The sequence below is a fragment of the Bos taurus genome, chromosome 28, assembly GCF_002263795.3.
Source record: "Bos taurus isolate L1 Dominette 01449 registration number 42190680 breed Hereford chromosome 28, ARS-UCD2.0, whole genome shotgun sequence".
NCBI classification, from domain to species: domain Eukaryota; kingdom Metazoa; phylum Chordata; class Mammalia; order Artiodactyla; family Bovidae; genus Bos; species Bos taurus.
In genome coordinates, this window is record NC_037355.1 from 31776530 (window position 1) to 31790672 (window position 14143).

Sequence of the window (14143 nt, forward strand, 5' to 3'; positions counted from 1 at the left end):
AAACCTGTTCAGGGGCTGTGGAAAAAGAGAATCTTAAAGATGAACCTGGTGGGCTGGGAGGTGGGAGCTTGGAGCTGTGGAGGGAGCCATTTGAGTTTGTGCTAAAGGCGACCAAGCATGCTGGGCATAAGGTGCTGTTTCAGAGTTGGATCATGTGACACTCCTCCCCCACCACCCCACCTTGTACTGCTGACCCTGCTTCCTCAGACCCCTCCCAGCCCTGCATCAGTGGGCTCCTGGGAAGTCTGAGTAGATAAAGTTGATGAGAAATAGACAGGTGGTCATGGCTTGGGAGCAGGATGGGGAAGATTTTGGGGGTTCAAAGTCTGCTTATCTCCCTGCCCACTTCTCCTTCCCAAAGGGTCTTTAGGTGTGCCACTGGAAAACACTAACACATTAAAATCCCTCATACTCATTCATTCAACAAAATTTCCCTGTGCCTCCTGTGTACCAGGCATGGCTCTAGGCACTGAGGCTTCATCCCAACTTCCACGGTTTGGCAATAGTGAAGTTGGGAGTAGGATCCAGGTGTCCTAACTGCTGACCTGGTGCTTTCTAGCACTGCCTCCCCAGAGACCCTGCTTCCTACAGGAGCCCAGGCTCTGAAATTCTTTCCCATTATTTCGTTGTTCTTCCCAAGGCTTTCCTTCTCCCTGCATGGCCATGACTTTCCTGGTTTGGAATCCTGACTGAGTCATGCTGGATTGCCCTAGCAAAGCACCGTAAGCACAAGCAAAGGTGAAAATGTTAGCTATCGTGTGCACTTACCCAGTCTGGGCTTCCCAGCAACAAGCAGAGCCCCCTTTAAACATCCTGAGCACTTTTGGTGCCCTGATCATACACTATAGCAAACACATTAAAAGGCGCCCCCCACCCCCATCTCACATTAAATATGATTTATGAAGTTTCAGTGTGAAGTTTTTGGAAGTATTATAAAACTCATTTTAAGAAATTTGAGGCTTAAGGCTGAATTCATTTTCCCAAGATTTTAACTGTTATGTCTATATGTAACTGTTGAGCTGGACTTGATTTGCGTTTGACTGGCCAGTAAGCATACTGTTTCTTTCTTAGAAACTTATTTAAATATTAATCTTCGATTTTCATTTCACATTTTTGTGTCATTTTTCAGCTCTTGAACATTTTATTGGCCATTAAAAATTTTTAAAGAGAGCCCTTGACTGTGCCTGTTGTGCCTCATGGATTAAAGGCGCTGAGAATAGATCCCCTGGTCACCCACCCGCTAAAACCAAATCCTGGCCCTCAGCAGCTGCTGCTCCTCAGGGGACTCCATCCAGATGGACTAGGTTTCTTTTTTAAGTCTTCACTCAGTGTGCCCAACCCTGCCCTGCCCCCCAGCCAGGCACTGGCCCAGGTGTCATAGAAGTGATTCTGTAGATTCAAGGAGAACTCTTGTTCCTACCTGCTATAGTGTCTGAGTCAGCTCAGGCTGACATAGCACAGATTGAGGGGCTTGAACAACAGACACTTACTATCTCAAAGTTCTGGATACTGGAAATCCAAGACCAGGATGCTGGCTGCTTTGGTTCTTGGTGAGGGCTCTCTTATTGGCTTGCAGATGGCCACCTTCTTGCTGTGTGTTTACATGCAAAAGGCTCTGCACTTTACAACTTTACAAATCTCACTGGTATCTGGGCAAGGAACCAATGGCTAGCATTTAGAGAGCAGTCAGAACAGGGAGGGCCACCCTTAGCTGTCCTCACAGCCATGGGTCATGATAGGAGAGTAGTCTGTTTCTGAGCATCTCATGATCAGAGGGCATTGGCAGGTGGAAAATAAGAGGAGGCTGATAATCCCTCAAATCTTTCCTCTTGACTCATGTCTGTTGGCAGCTAATTAACCTTCCTAACTCAAGTCAAGCCTGGACCATGGTGGAAAGAAAGTACCAGCTTTCCTCACTTCCTTCCCTCCCTTTCATCCTTTCTCACTCAACCTTCGTGCACAGGGAGCATTAGGCACTATCGTAAGAGCTTGTTTCATGTCTGTGGGCAAAACTGACAGACATTCCGTGGACCTTATAATGTATATTCAACAGTCAACACAATACATGAGTGAATTATATGGTATGTTTGAGGGTAATAAATGCTATGGGGAAAAAAAAAAGGGAGCAGATGATAAAGTAAGTAGTCCTGGGTGGAGGTAGCAGAGGAGCTTACATTATTGAGCAGGGTGGTCAGGGGAGGTTGTGATAGGAAAGTGAGTAGATTGAAGGAGAAAAATACTGTTGAAATGAGTTTGCTGTTTCTGAACTCACAATGTCTGGTAGGGAAGAAGGAGCCAGCCAACAATGGAATTCCTGGAATATAATTTTTTCCTAACAAATTGAAGCAACGTGGTTACTGGAGATGACAAGAGATGACGAATGGCCATGGCCATGCCTGTCTGCCCTTAATCATCTGCATGGCTCTTGGTACCACCATGCAGTGTTAGGTATCCAATGGAGATTGGGAGGCAGGATGTAAAGCCAGAGTTCTGTAGCCCAGATGGATTTGATGGGCCTCTAATGGTTCAAAAATATTTGTTGGATGAGTTTCTGAATGAATGAATGAAAGAGGAAATTAATGAGTAATTCAATGAAAAACAGATGAATAAAGACTGACTAAAACTCATCTCTGTTAAAAACAAGTTATTTTCAAGTTCACACTTGTAAGTTACTAGTGGAGTATCTGACTTTAGTGGTAATTGCTTTAAGGTACTTTGCTTTAAATATAGGCATTTGTACCCCTGAGTAACTTTTCAAATAATACAGTGAAAAATTATTCAATTTTCTTTTAAGTATGGTTGGATATTATGGTGCAGTCCCAGCTTAGGTTTTCACCTAAGGTAAAGGGTATTCTTGGGACCAATAGATGACTTCACTCATATTTAAATTAAGAGCAGACTCTGACTGATAACTGTGTTAATCACTGTCCCTCAGTTGTGGACAATGCCTACTACTGGTCTTTAATCATGACATAGAGATGGAGGCAGATGATTGATGATTGGATGTATCTTTGGTGGATCTCCTGGTCTGGTGGTTACCAAACTTTTCAGGTTATTAGAAAGTCCCGAGACAACTTACAGACAGTGTCCATATTCTAGATCTATTGTCAGAAGTTTCAGGTAGGGACCTCAGTACCTATATATATATTTTTAAATTTAAATTTATTTATTTTAATTGGAGGCTAATTACTTTACAATATTGTATTGGTTTTGCCATACATCAACATGAATCTGCCACAGGTGTACACATGTTCCCCATCCTGAACCCCCTCCCACCTCCCTCCCCATACCATCCCTCTGGGTCATCCCAGTGCACCAGCCCCAGGCATCCTGTATCCTGCATCGAACCTGGACTGGCGATTCGTTTCTTATATGATATTACACATGTTTCAATGCCATTCTCCCAAATCATCCTACCTTCTCCCTCTCCCACAAGAGTCCAAAAGACTGTTCTATACATCTGTGTCTCTTTTGCTCTCTCACATACAGGGTTATCGTTACCGTCTTTCTAAATTCCATATATATGTGTTAGTATACTGTATTGGCGTTTTTCTTTCTGGCTTACTTCACTCTGTATAATAGGCTCCAGTTTCATCCACCTCATTAGAACTGATTCAAATGTATTCTTTTTAATGGCTGAGTAATACTCCAATGTGTATATGTACCACAGCTTTCTTATCCATTCATCTGCTGATGGACATCCAGGTTGCTTCCAGGTCCTGGCTGTTGTAAACAGTGCTGCGTTTTTAAATCCCTTCACGGGTATTTCATTGCAGATGATGTAGGATTTAGGAACCATTGTGCTAAAGTCAACTTTGAGAAACTGAAACTGTAGCCTCTTTTTTTTTTTTTAATCATTTTATTGGTGTCTACATTCATACTGAAAAAAAAAGCTGTAAATCTTTATTGCTGGAAGCCAAACAAGATAGATTCATTCCCCTCAATCAGAGTAGCATTCCAGTTCATTCTTTTGGTTTCTTCCCTTTCCTCTCCCTTTTCTCTACCTTTTTTTTTACCCCAAACATAGGACCATTTTATAAATATTACTGTATTGTTTTCTTTCTTTTTATAATACATTATACATCTTGCTAAATACTTTTTAAAACGACATGATATTCCAGAGTATGGAAGTCACCCAGTCTTTTCAACTTGCTGAAACACTTTGCTTTACTCAGTGTATTCTGCATAGAAAAATGATCGTGAATCTTTATTGCCTGAAATACTAGGAAGATACAGCTATCCTGTGCCACCCACCCATGTCCTTATTCCTAGTCTTAGGGCAGAGTAGCCCTTACTCAAACTCTTACCATCCCCCCAAAGAAGCTTTGTAGTAAAACACACTGACCCTTCTTCAGGGATGGTCTGGGATGTCATGAAAACCCATCCACCCCTCTGGTCAATGTGGAATGGAGTTGTTATTACCCAAAATGAAGGAGACTAAATCAGCCAGTCAGAAGTGCGGATGCTGTAGTAGCCTCAGATCCCGACTTTGAGGAGTATAAACCATTTAAGAAGATAAAACTTGGTCTTCCTGGAGAGTTAACCCAGTGATACAGGGCGGTGTCTGTTGAGGATGGAGGACCAGGCGGCCCTCGAGCTTCCTTTGGACTCGGGAGAACAGAGAAGCCTGCTCAGGGGAGTGACAGTTTGGATGGAGTTCTGAGGAGAATCTGAATCAGCTCAGCTGTGAGATAAGGCTCTTGGTTTCTTCACCTTGTACATAGAAAGAGCTGTTCTGCCTCTGTCCCACCATAATAACGAACTGGATGGTCGGTGGGGCTCCTGGAAACCAAGTAGTTAAGATACCAAATAAAGTAATCATTCTCTGGGCCTCTGAGAGGGGAAACGGCAGCACCAGAAAACTCTGCCCTCAGCCGAGTCAAGCTCCAAGAGCCCCTTTCACAGACACATAAATATTTAATAATCATCTGTCTACAACCAATCTAGAGGAAAAAAAATCTTTAAATAGACTGCTCAAAAGGCCAAAACCTGAATTTTAATTGAGGTACTTTGAATTACTCCCATTAGTCAGTCGCTCTGACTTTTTCTTAGTGAGGGGTGGATTGTTTTTGAAAGGAGGATCAGAATTATTAGCAGCCCTTAAAAAATAGAAAAAAAAAAAAAAAAAAAACGCTGTTCCTACTAAATAATAAACTAGGCTTCTTTTTAAAAAGATGTGGCATTTTCGGAGCACAAAGCAAGAGGGCAGGGTATGATGAGCCCCGCGGATTAGAGATGCAATTTGAAAAGCTTTAAGGGCGTTCAGATGCCATGCTAAGCATTTCCCTGCCACGTCACCTCTGTGGTTCTCCCGGATCCCACTGAAGTTTTCAGGACATAGGAGGCGTGTGTGTGTGTGTGTATGTATTTGTTTCCCTTTCTCTGCCCCCTGAGCCTAGAGTCTCCTGCAGCTGATGTAACAGTCCTTTCCTGGAGGTACCCCAGTATCTCATGCGAGCCAGTTTCGACAATCTAGAGTGCTTAAATTGAGCCATTTTATTCTCTGTAAAATAAATCCTGGGCCATTATGCGTGGTTTTTCATTCACTCGCCCCCTTGTCTCTCTTCCCTAGGCTCCTGTCTGCCCACACTGCCCTCCTTTCCCATGCTCTGCCTTCAAGCCCCCTTCTATGAATGGGAGGGAAGCAGGCAGCCTTTAGGGGAGCACTGTTTTCAGCCCAGGGACATCAGCTCCACTCTGGCACAATTTGCTTTGAGATCTTTGTCATGGAGCAGGGCCGCAGGGTTGCCCCCCACCATAATTGATCTTGCGTGTTCGTTTGCTTCCCCTGTATCTCCCTCATCCCTCACTGGCCTTTGTTTGGATAAAGTGCTTGAGGCTTTACTGTGGTGCTGAGAGCTGCCTGTCCCAGTACCCCGCTGCTTCGTCCATCCTGGGTGAGACCATAGAGCACCACTTAGGGAAGAAAGCTCTTCTGCCTCCCCTGCCACATATTGTTCCCCACAGCCGCCCCCCACCCCCGCCCCACCATCCCATACACTTGAGGACAGCTCCTGGTGTCTCAAGGCGATTTCCAGACTGATTTACTATGCAATCACTTTTCATGGCCCCTCGTACACCAGTGTGAGAAATGTTAATTGGTGGGTGAGTCTGAGATGCTCTTCCTTGGGATTTACTGTTGTGAGCAAAGGAGGGGAAGGGAGGCTGCGTCCGTCTTTGTGATGGCTCCGAGTCCACTCTCACTGGCTCCTGCTTATGTTAAAACCAATGGTCATGATAGATCTGAATCCAGTAATTTATTCGATTTGGGGTCATTAACCCTTGTTCTGCTTATGGCAGCAAATGACTTCATCGTCAGAGATGATGAGTGTTCCAAACTGTGGGGATACTTGGCTCTCTGGAGCTTTCGTCTGAAAATCAATTTTAAGCAAGAGGCAGGCATTCGAAATCCTCTCTGCTTATAGGTTTCTGCGGCATTGCCTCTAGGATTTGAGGAAGCAGGAGGGCAGCAGGGGGAGAGGACCACCCCCACTCCCGACTCCTGAAGACTTCTGTTGCCAAAGAGTGTTTGTGTTGAGGTGGCTAATGTCATGAAAAGACTGCACAATAGACTGTCAAAATGCATCCATGGGAGTGGGGAATGGATCACAGTTTGGAAACGGGGGGAAAGGAAAAGAAAGGAGCAAGACTACATCTAAGTGATCCTGCCTGTAGACCGAAGAAAATAGCTTGAAATCATTGTTTTGATTCCCATTGACTGAAGGCTGGAGGGACTTTACTGGTTAAGCTTTTTAAAGCCGCAGCAGTTTAAAAACCTTTTTTTTTTTCTTTGCCTGGTATACCCTTTCTCCAGTTGACCTTGAAACATATTAACTCATCTTTGGAAAGAAACAAAACAAAACAACTTTTGCCTTCACATCCAAGGCTGCCTTCTGTCTTGGAGTGTTACAGAAATAGGTGGCATTGCCCAGCGTCCCTGACTGCAGGGCAGAGGCATGCTGTGGTCAGTGCTGGCCTGGCTCTAGGCAGAGTGCGTAACCAGACTCCCTGCGGCTCCCCCAGCTGTGTCCTTCTGCCATGAGGGGCCAGCTGACAGCACTGTCGGGGTCAGTGGATTCCTTCCCCATAGGAACCAATGTCTGAGCCGAACTGAAGAGCTTCTGAGAATGAACCTGCCTTTTCTGTGTAAGCCCTGCCCTTGCCTTAAAATGTAGTCACAAGCAATAACTTCCACTGCTGTATTTTCCAGGTGAAATATTTGGGGGGGAAACTTTCCAGTGGAAGAGCTTAAGTAATCATTTAACCGATTTCCCGTAGTTTTGTCAATTGCCTTAGTTTTTCAGATGAAGAACTTATGACCCACACGTGTCAAGTGCTTGTCCAGGATCACATAGATTGTAGCAAGCAGAAGGGTCCTAGAAGCCAGGGCTCCTGAGCACTGGTGTACCTGGAGCTGCGGACAGGTCACCCCAGGTACAGGCAGTAAGGATATGTCTTGTCTGTAGAGGACACATAAACAGTAACAAAGCCTCTGGCTCCAACTTTAATCACCACCGTGAGCTGACTATTCTAAACAACGTCAGTGACAAAATATTTCTCCTCCGAGAGGGGACACTCTCAAGAGAACCCTCCCCACCTCTTTGGTACACCACTGCCTCTGACTCCTGGTTTCTGTCTCCCCCACTAAACCAATAAGCATCCTTATCAGACAAACCCCAAGCAAACAAAGAATAAATGCCATATTAGAAGTATGCACTCCTGCTTCTTTCGGAGTTCAGGAAGGAAAAGCGCCTTCTGGTGAGCTTACTTGACTGGTTTAGAAAGAGTGTGATGTCTTAAACCCACATGTGGGGACCCAAGGCAGCGGTGCTGGGACTTGCCTCTGGTGTTTGGGTGTGGGGTGCTGCGTCCTGCCCTCACTGAAGCTAGGCCAGGAGCTCCTAGCCCCGGGTCTGGGTTGGAACCCACAGAGCTGGAGACTCTGGATTAGTGTCTAAATTGAATTCTCTCCCAGATGCTCGGAGCCTTCAGGGGAGCTCTTGGTGGGCTGAGGGCCTGACTGGCACATGTGTCTGTGTGTGGTCATTTTGGCCAGATGGACTGCTGCCCGGGCTTTTCCTCTCCTCCCCAGCCATCCCCTAGATTGGGTGGGTAAATATTCCAGGCTGCTAAGTCATCAGTTCTGACAGGCGGCTCTCCCTTTGCAGCCACCCCTCCTTTCCCCCCAGCCCCCATTTCATCTTCCCCCTGTCAGAACTCAACCTTTGGCAGGAATCTTTTCCGAGAGCTAAATGTGAGCCTCAAAGAGATGCCGTCAAGGTACTTTTCATAATTTTCAAAAGTAATTTCCCTCCCTCCCCCCACCCCCTCTCCACTGTAATTATGTCTTAGCAGCGACCCAAACCAGCACCACAGCAACCCGGTCCTGTCCCTCTGTGGGGACAGCCTTTTCCCCAGCAGCTGGTCTGGGGGACGAACCCTGGGAGAGAAATACTGGATAAACACAACTTCCTCACCATTAGCTTTAGAAGTGAGGTGGTGGTGGTGTTTTACCATGAAGAAGGAAAACTCAAAATAGTCTCATATCCTCTTTGCTCCAGCAGAAGGTCCTGAGGGATTTCCTTATGAGCCAGGTCCGCAGTAGTATTTAAGGTACTCTTAATCCAATTCATGTGCATCTCTTTAAGAAAAGGGGACATCCATTCCAGAATATTCCCTGCCATTTCTTGACTCCCCTCCTCCTCTCCCTCTCAGGTTTCAACCTCATTCCGTCAGGAAGCAGTCAAGGAAAGACGTCATTTTGTCTCTCTCCGTACCTTGATCTCTGTTTCCACCCACCTTCAGAAACCTCCTGTGGCTGGTTCTCAACAGGAGACCTGGCCACAGGAACAGGAGGAGGGGTGGTGTGTGTCTATGGTCTTCTCCAACACCGGGTACAGCCAGCCCCATCTGAACAGAGATCCTGGGGGTAAATTATCCTCCACAAGGAACACTGGGACTTGACATTCAAAAATTCTATTCATTGAAAAGAGACACTAGCCTGAAAACCTGGTTTAGTAGATAAAATCTGTGACCACAAGAGGATAAATCTAGTTTGGCTTGTTTGTACTGGTCTAATTTAATATGATCTCCCTTGGAGTTTCTAGCGTCTAGATTTTCTAGATCATTAAATCCATTACTTTTCAGCGTTAGCCTTTTTTTTTTTTTTTTTGTGGGGCGGGTGTTGGGGCAGGGAGTGGATATAGATTTTAATGGCATCCCACACTAATCAGGAGAGCCTCATCAAAACCCATTTGGGGTCTGGAGTGACTAATTCCTGGTCCTGCAACTTTAAAGGAGTATCTCTACCCATTTTACACACCAGCCCAGCAGCTGAGTTAGAAAAACGCATCTTCTTGCTGCAGCCATTGCTGTCATAGGACCACAAGAGGGGTAGGGGCTGGGGGTCAGCCCCAACCTCCGGAAAAAGCTGGGTGCAAGCATGAAGGACGTGGGAGGATGTGAGCCATCTCACTTCCCCACGTCTGGGATGAACTAAAGAGCCTGGGAGGAGCCGCTGTGGACCGGTGTGTGACCTTGAGCACGTGGGCCACCTCTGGTATCCTTAATGCTGCCCTCATTGAGGCAAGAGGAGCAGTTCTCACACCTGCCTCTAGGGGGTGGGGGGCCGAGGTGGGTGGGAGCTGCCTCCAAGTCACAGTGCTCTGAGGAGGAACCAGCCATCCCTGTCTCAGTCTTCACATCTGTAAGAAAGAGATGGAGGGGGACTAAGTGAGATTTTAATACCGTCTACCCTTTCCATGTTTGTTCTTGCTAAGTCAAAGGTGGGGAATAGACTGCCAGTTGCTGTAGCCTTTAGTCTGCACCAGGTTCCTCCCCTCCTTGACCTGATGTGTCTTGCCAGCCAGACCACAGCGGCCCTCTTTGTAGGGACAGGTGCTTGTGGGCCCTGGTGTGTCTGAGAAGCCCTAGTCAGGGCTGCACTGGCTCCAGGGCAGGGCTCCAGCTCAGATACAACACCCAAGCTTCCATGGCCCGTGCTCCCATGGCAGAGAGTCAGAGGGGAAATTGTTCAACTGGGAATTTGAATCCATGGCTAAACTTGTGTGCACATGTGTATGTGTGTGATTCCCTTTAAGTCTTTTTCAAACTTTGCTAAGATTGTCCTTTCTTTAACTTTTTGACCTTATCCTTTAAATAGTCCATATGGATATTTCTCTGCCCTATAACCCCTCCAAACAAAAAGAAAGCATGGGGACAAAACAAGCGAGGAATCAAGTTTTTGCAGCTTGTCAGTTTGTGCAGTAAAGCAGCGTGTGTGTGTGTGTGTGTGTGTGTGTGTGTATGCGCGCACGTGTGCACATGTGAGGGTACATGACACTGGAGAGAAACACTTCATCATTAAAGGGTATCTTTTCTTGGGCTGAAGAAGACTCTGCACGGTGTCTCTTCCTGCATAATTGGCCTGTCTTTTCATACAAGCCAAGATGCTTGTTTCTGTCTAAGCCCATGCACTCCCCACAGGTCAGGAGCGATAGTAAAAACCTGTTGTCTGGCTTTGTATTTGAAATAATGGAGTCACTAATCTACTTGATCTGGCCAAGTCAGATAAAGAAAGTGAGGGATGCCCGTGTTTCGGGGATGGAAGGTACTTGTAAAAGCCGTGTCTTTGGGGGAGGGGGAGCAGGGGGAGACACAGAAAAAAAAAATGGAGCAAAGACTGTTGGAAACCTTTTAATTAGTACTAATTACCTCAGCAGAAAATGTTGGAAGCTTGAAAGGATTTGTGTCAGCAAGTGAAAGATCAAAGATTGCTGGGCTCGCATTTTAATCTGTTGGCTATAAAAAGGAGTGAGGGGGGTGGTAATGGGACCCAGGAGAATGGCTGCCCAGGTGGCTCTGCCCTTAATCCCTTCTTTACTGCTGCAGCCTGAGGCCTAGTCCCAATTACATAGTAAGATGATTTAATTTAATGTTTTTTTTCTTTGACATTAACTGGGGTATAGAAGGAGGGGTCCTTTTTTGTGAGGATGGAGTGGGTTGGCATCAGCCACGCCATAGCTGGACAATCTCTTCTGTTGATTTTCCCAGTCTTTTCTCCAACCAACTGACATTTTAATATCAATTAAAAAACAAAGTACACAGGGGAAGATGTTCTTGAAGGAGGAAGGAGTCTCCCAGTATACTAAAGGGCTGAGGCTTCTGATGTGGTCAGGACGTGGTTAGGACTTCTGGGACAAAAGGTAAATTATGTTACTGGAAAACTCCACAAGCTGTATTCCTCATAGTGCCAGTTCCTTAAAAGTCCAGTAGAGCACAGAGTGAGAGAGGAGAAAGGTATTGACAGTCCACACTACCCATCCTAAAAATCCTCTGTGTTTGCTCCTTTCCTCTTTTTCCATTACCTCCCTCTTCCTGTCCTCTCTAAGAGTGGATTAGGCTAGGATAGGGTCTCTGTAGCTGTGAGTGCCCTATGCGTAGCCCCTGGGCACTCACCATTCCTGTGTGCACCAAACTGCTGCTCTTTTCTTGGGCCACTGGAACCTGCTCAGCCCTCAATGACTGATGGGAGAAGACAGATAAATATCCCAGCTCCCTCACATCTCATTGCTAAGAAGTGGTCCACATTTCATCCCATGCTACTCTAGAACAGGAGTTGGCTCCAGGGTCCAATCTGGCCTGCTAACTGTTACTGTAAATAAAGTTTTATTGGAACACAGTTATGCTCATTCATTTACCTACTATCTGTGGGTACACTCCCACAGATAGATAACGCAGTTAGTGTACTACACAGTTAATAATAACGCAGTTATGCTCATTCATTTACCTACTATCTGTGGCTGCTTACACAGAGTTGAGTAATTGCGACAGTGATGATATGGCTGACATATCCTAACACACTTACTATCTGACTGTTGACTTGAAAAGTTTACTGATCCATACCCTAAAGAGGGGTTGATCCCAGTGGCCTTCAGCAGTAACCTACCTCATCATACATCCTTTACATCCTTTATTAACTTCTTTCCCTTTCTTAACTCACATTCTGACGCTTTATGTGATCACCTCCCAAGTAAAAGTCTTGCTTTCATGTCCTCATCTCAAAGTCTGCTTCTGGGAACTCCAACTCAAGATCTTGTGTACATGCTCACACAGAAAGGCAATCCCTGCAGTGAGTTCTGGTTTAACCCTCTCCTTTCCAGGGTCCAAAGTGTACACCTTCAGAAGTGGGTGGCCTGACCCAGAGTAGCAACTCAGCTTTGAGAAGGCAGAAGTTCTGCTGACTGTGGCCACTTTGACTCACAGACATGAGCTCAAGTCATTGAATCTTTTTGTTCATCAGGTTGGACTCATTTGTAAGCTTTTAGGAGATGGTGTCCAGGAAAAAAGCCTGCATAGTAGGATTGATACCCCTGGCCGTGGATCCCTGAGTGTGGCTCTGTGTTCTAGGGAATGACACATTTACATTTTTATTTATGGGAGACCTGACCTAGAATGTCCCAGCTCCACTTCAAGAGGTTAGATCATTGGACACAATGTCTAAATATCTACTTCCTCTAGGACAGGCTACTAGGGGAGATTTGGAGACCAGATCACCTGGTGTTTGGCTTGTATCTCTTCACTCATACATGTAAATGCAAACTGGCTGACACCCAAAATCTAATATACAATCGCTACTCATATATAAGTATTTTTTGTTTTCCTTTGTCCTTCTTTATCTCCCAATCTCAGTTAATTTTTTTGGATACCCATTTATCTTGAGGACAGAAAGGCAAATTCGAGAGTTAGAGGCATCAGCACTTTGCCCTTTGTATTAGTTATCCGCTGCTATGTAACAAATCACCCCCCAAATTTAATAGCTTAAAATTTTTCACAGATTCTGTGGGTCAGGAGTCTAGATGTGGCTTAATCCAGTCTCACAGAGCTGCAATTAAGATGATAGTGGTTTAGTTGCTAAGTTGTGTCTGACTCTTTGTGACTCCATGGGCTATAGCCTGCCAGGCTCCTCTGTCCATGGGATTTCCCAGGCAAGAATACTGGAATGGGTTGCCATGTCCTTCTCCAAGGGATCTTCCCAATCCAGGGATCAAACCTGTGTCTTCTTCATTGCCAGTGTATTCTTTACTGCTGAACCACCAGGAAAGCCCCAGTATGACAGACAGAGATGTAATCATCTCAAGGCTCAATTAGGGAGGATCCATTTTGAAACTGATTCACATGTTACTGGCAGGAGTCCGTTCCTCACAGGCTGTTGGACTAAGGCCCCATTTTCATCCTGGGTACTGGTTGGAGGCCTCTCTCAGGTACTTGCCGCATGGGCATCTTCACGGGGCCACTGACCACATGGCAGCTAGCTTTCAAGGAAGTGAGTGAGGAGAGGAGAAAAAGAGAAACAGAGCCAGCAAAGCAGAAGTCATGGTCTTTTGTGACCTTATCTCGAAAAAAAGAGAAAAAAAAAAAAGCGATCCCATCACTTTGCCATATTCATTAGGTCCAGCCAACCTTCAAGCTGTGGGGATGACACAGGGACATGAACACCAGAAGGAGGGAATCATTAGGTACCATCTTGGAAGCTGCCCCCACAATACCACTGTCAGTCCGAAGCCCATCCCTGTCATTCTGGGGTCGTTTAAGAGTGAGGTTTCCAACTTAGGCACGTTTTACTAGTTGTCTTTAATCATTAAATAATATTTCTTCTAAAATCCTCCTAAAACCTCTGTTGCCCACTCCTCTGTTTCTTTTAAAGATATGATACAGTATATACTTTTATACTTTTCAAATCTCAGTTGAGCATCTACGTCACAGGAAGTGTCATTCCTGGACTTCTCGCCTAAAGGAATCACTCCCTCCAAGCTCCTGTACTTATTTTCTATATTGTTTATTTGGCATATAATCATATATTGCTTTGTGACAGTTCTATTGTGATCTTAAATTACTCCTTGAATCTCGTATCGTTTAATTTCCACATGTCGACATCTTGTCTCTCCATGAGAATTATAAACAATTTGAATGCAGCCACTAATACTTCAGGCATAAGCAAGGCTGTGGATGTTATCTTTAAACATATGGTAACTTTTTCCCTTTGGTATTGGTGATTTCTGACTCATGGCCATGACTTCTGATGGCTGCTGAAGGTTGTAGCATTGATGGCACCTATGCTGAGGGTCTCAGTCGATTCTGATTT

The 14143-nt window shown here is 45.3% G+C and overlaps 1 protein-coding gene across 1 annotated transcript in view; it reads left to right on the forward strand.

The window, feature by feature from the left end:
- The window catches only part of LRMDA (leucine rich melanocyte differentiation associated), an 864553-nt gene that overhangs the window by 275212 nt on the left and 575198 nt on the right, over positions 1-14143 (forward strand). The gene's annotated exons all lie outside the window — the stretch shown is intronic.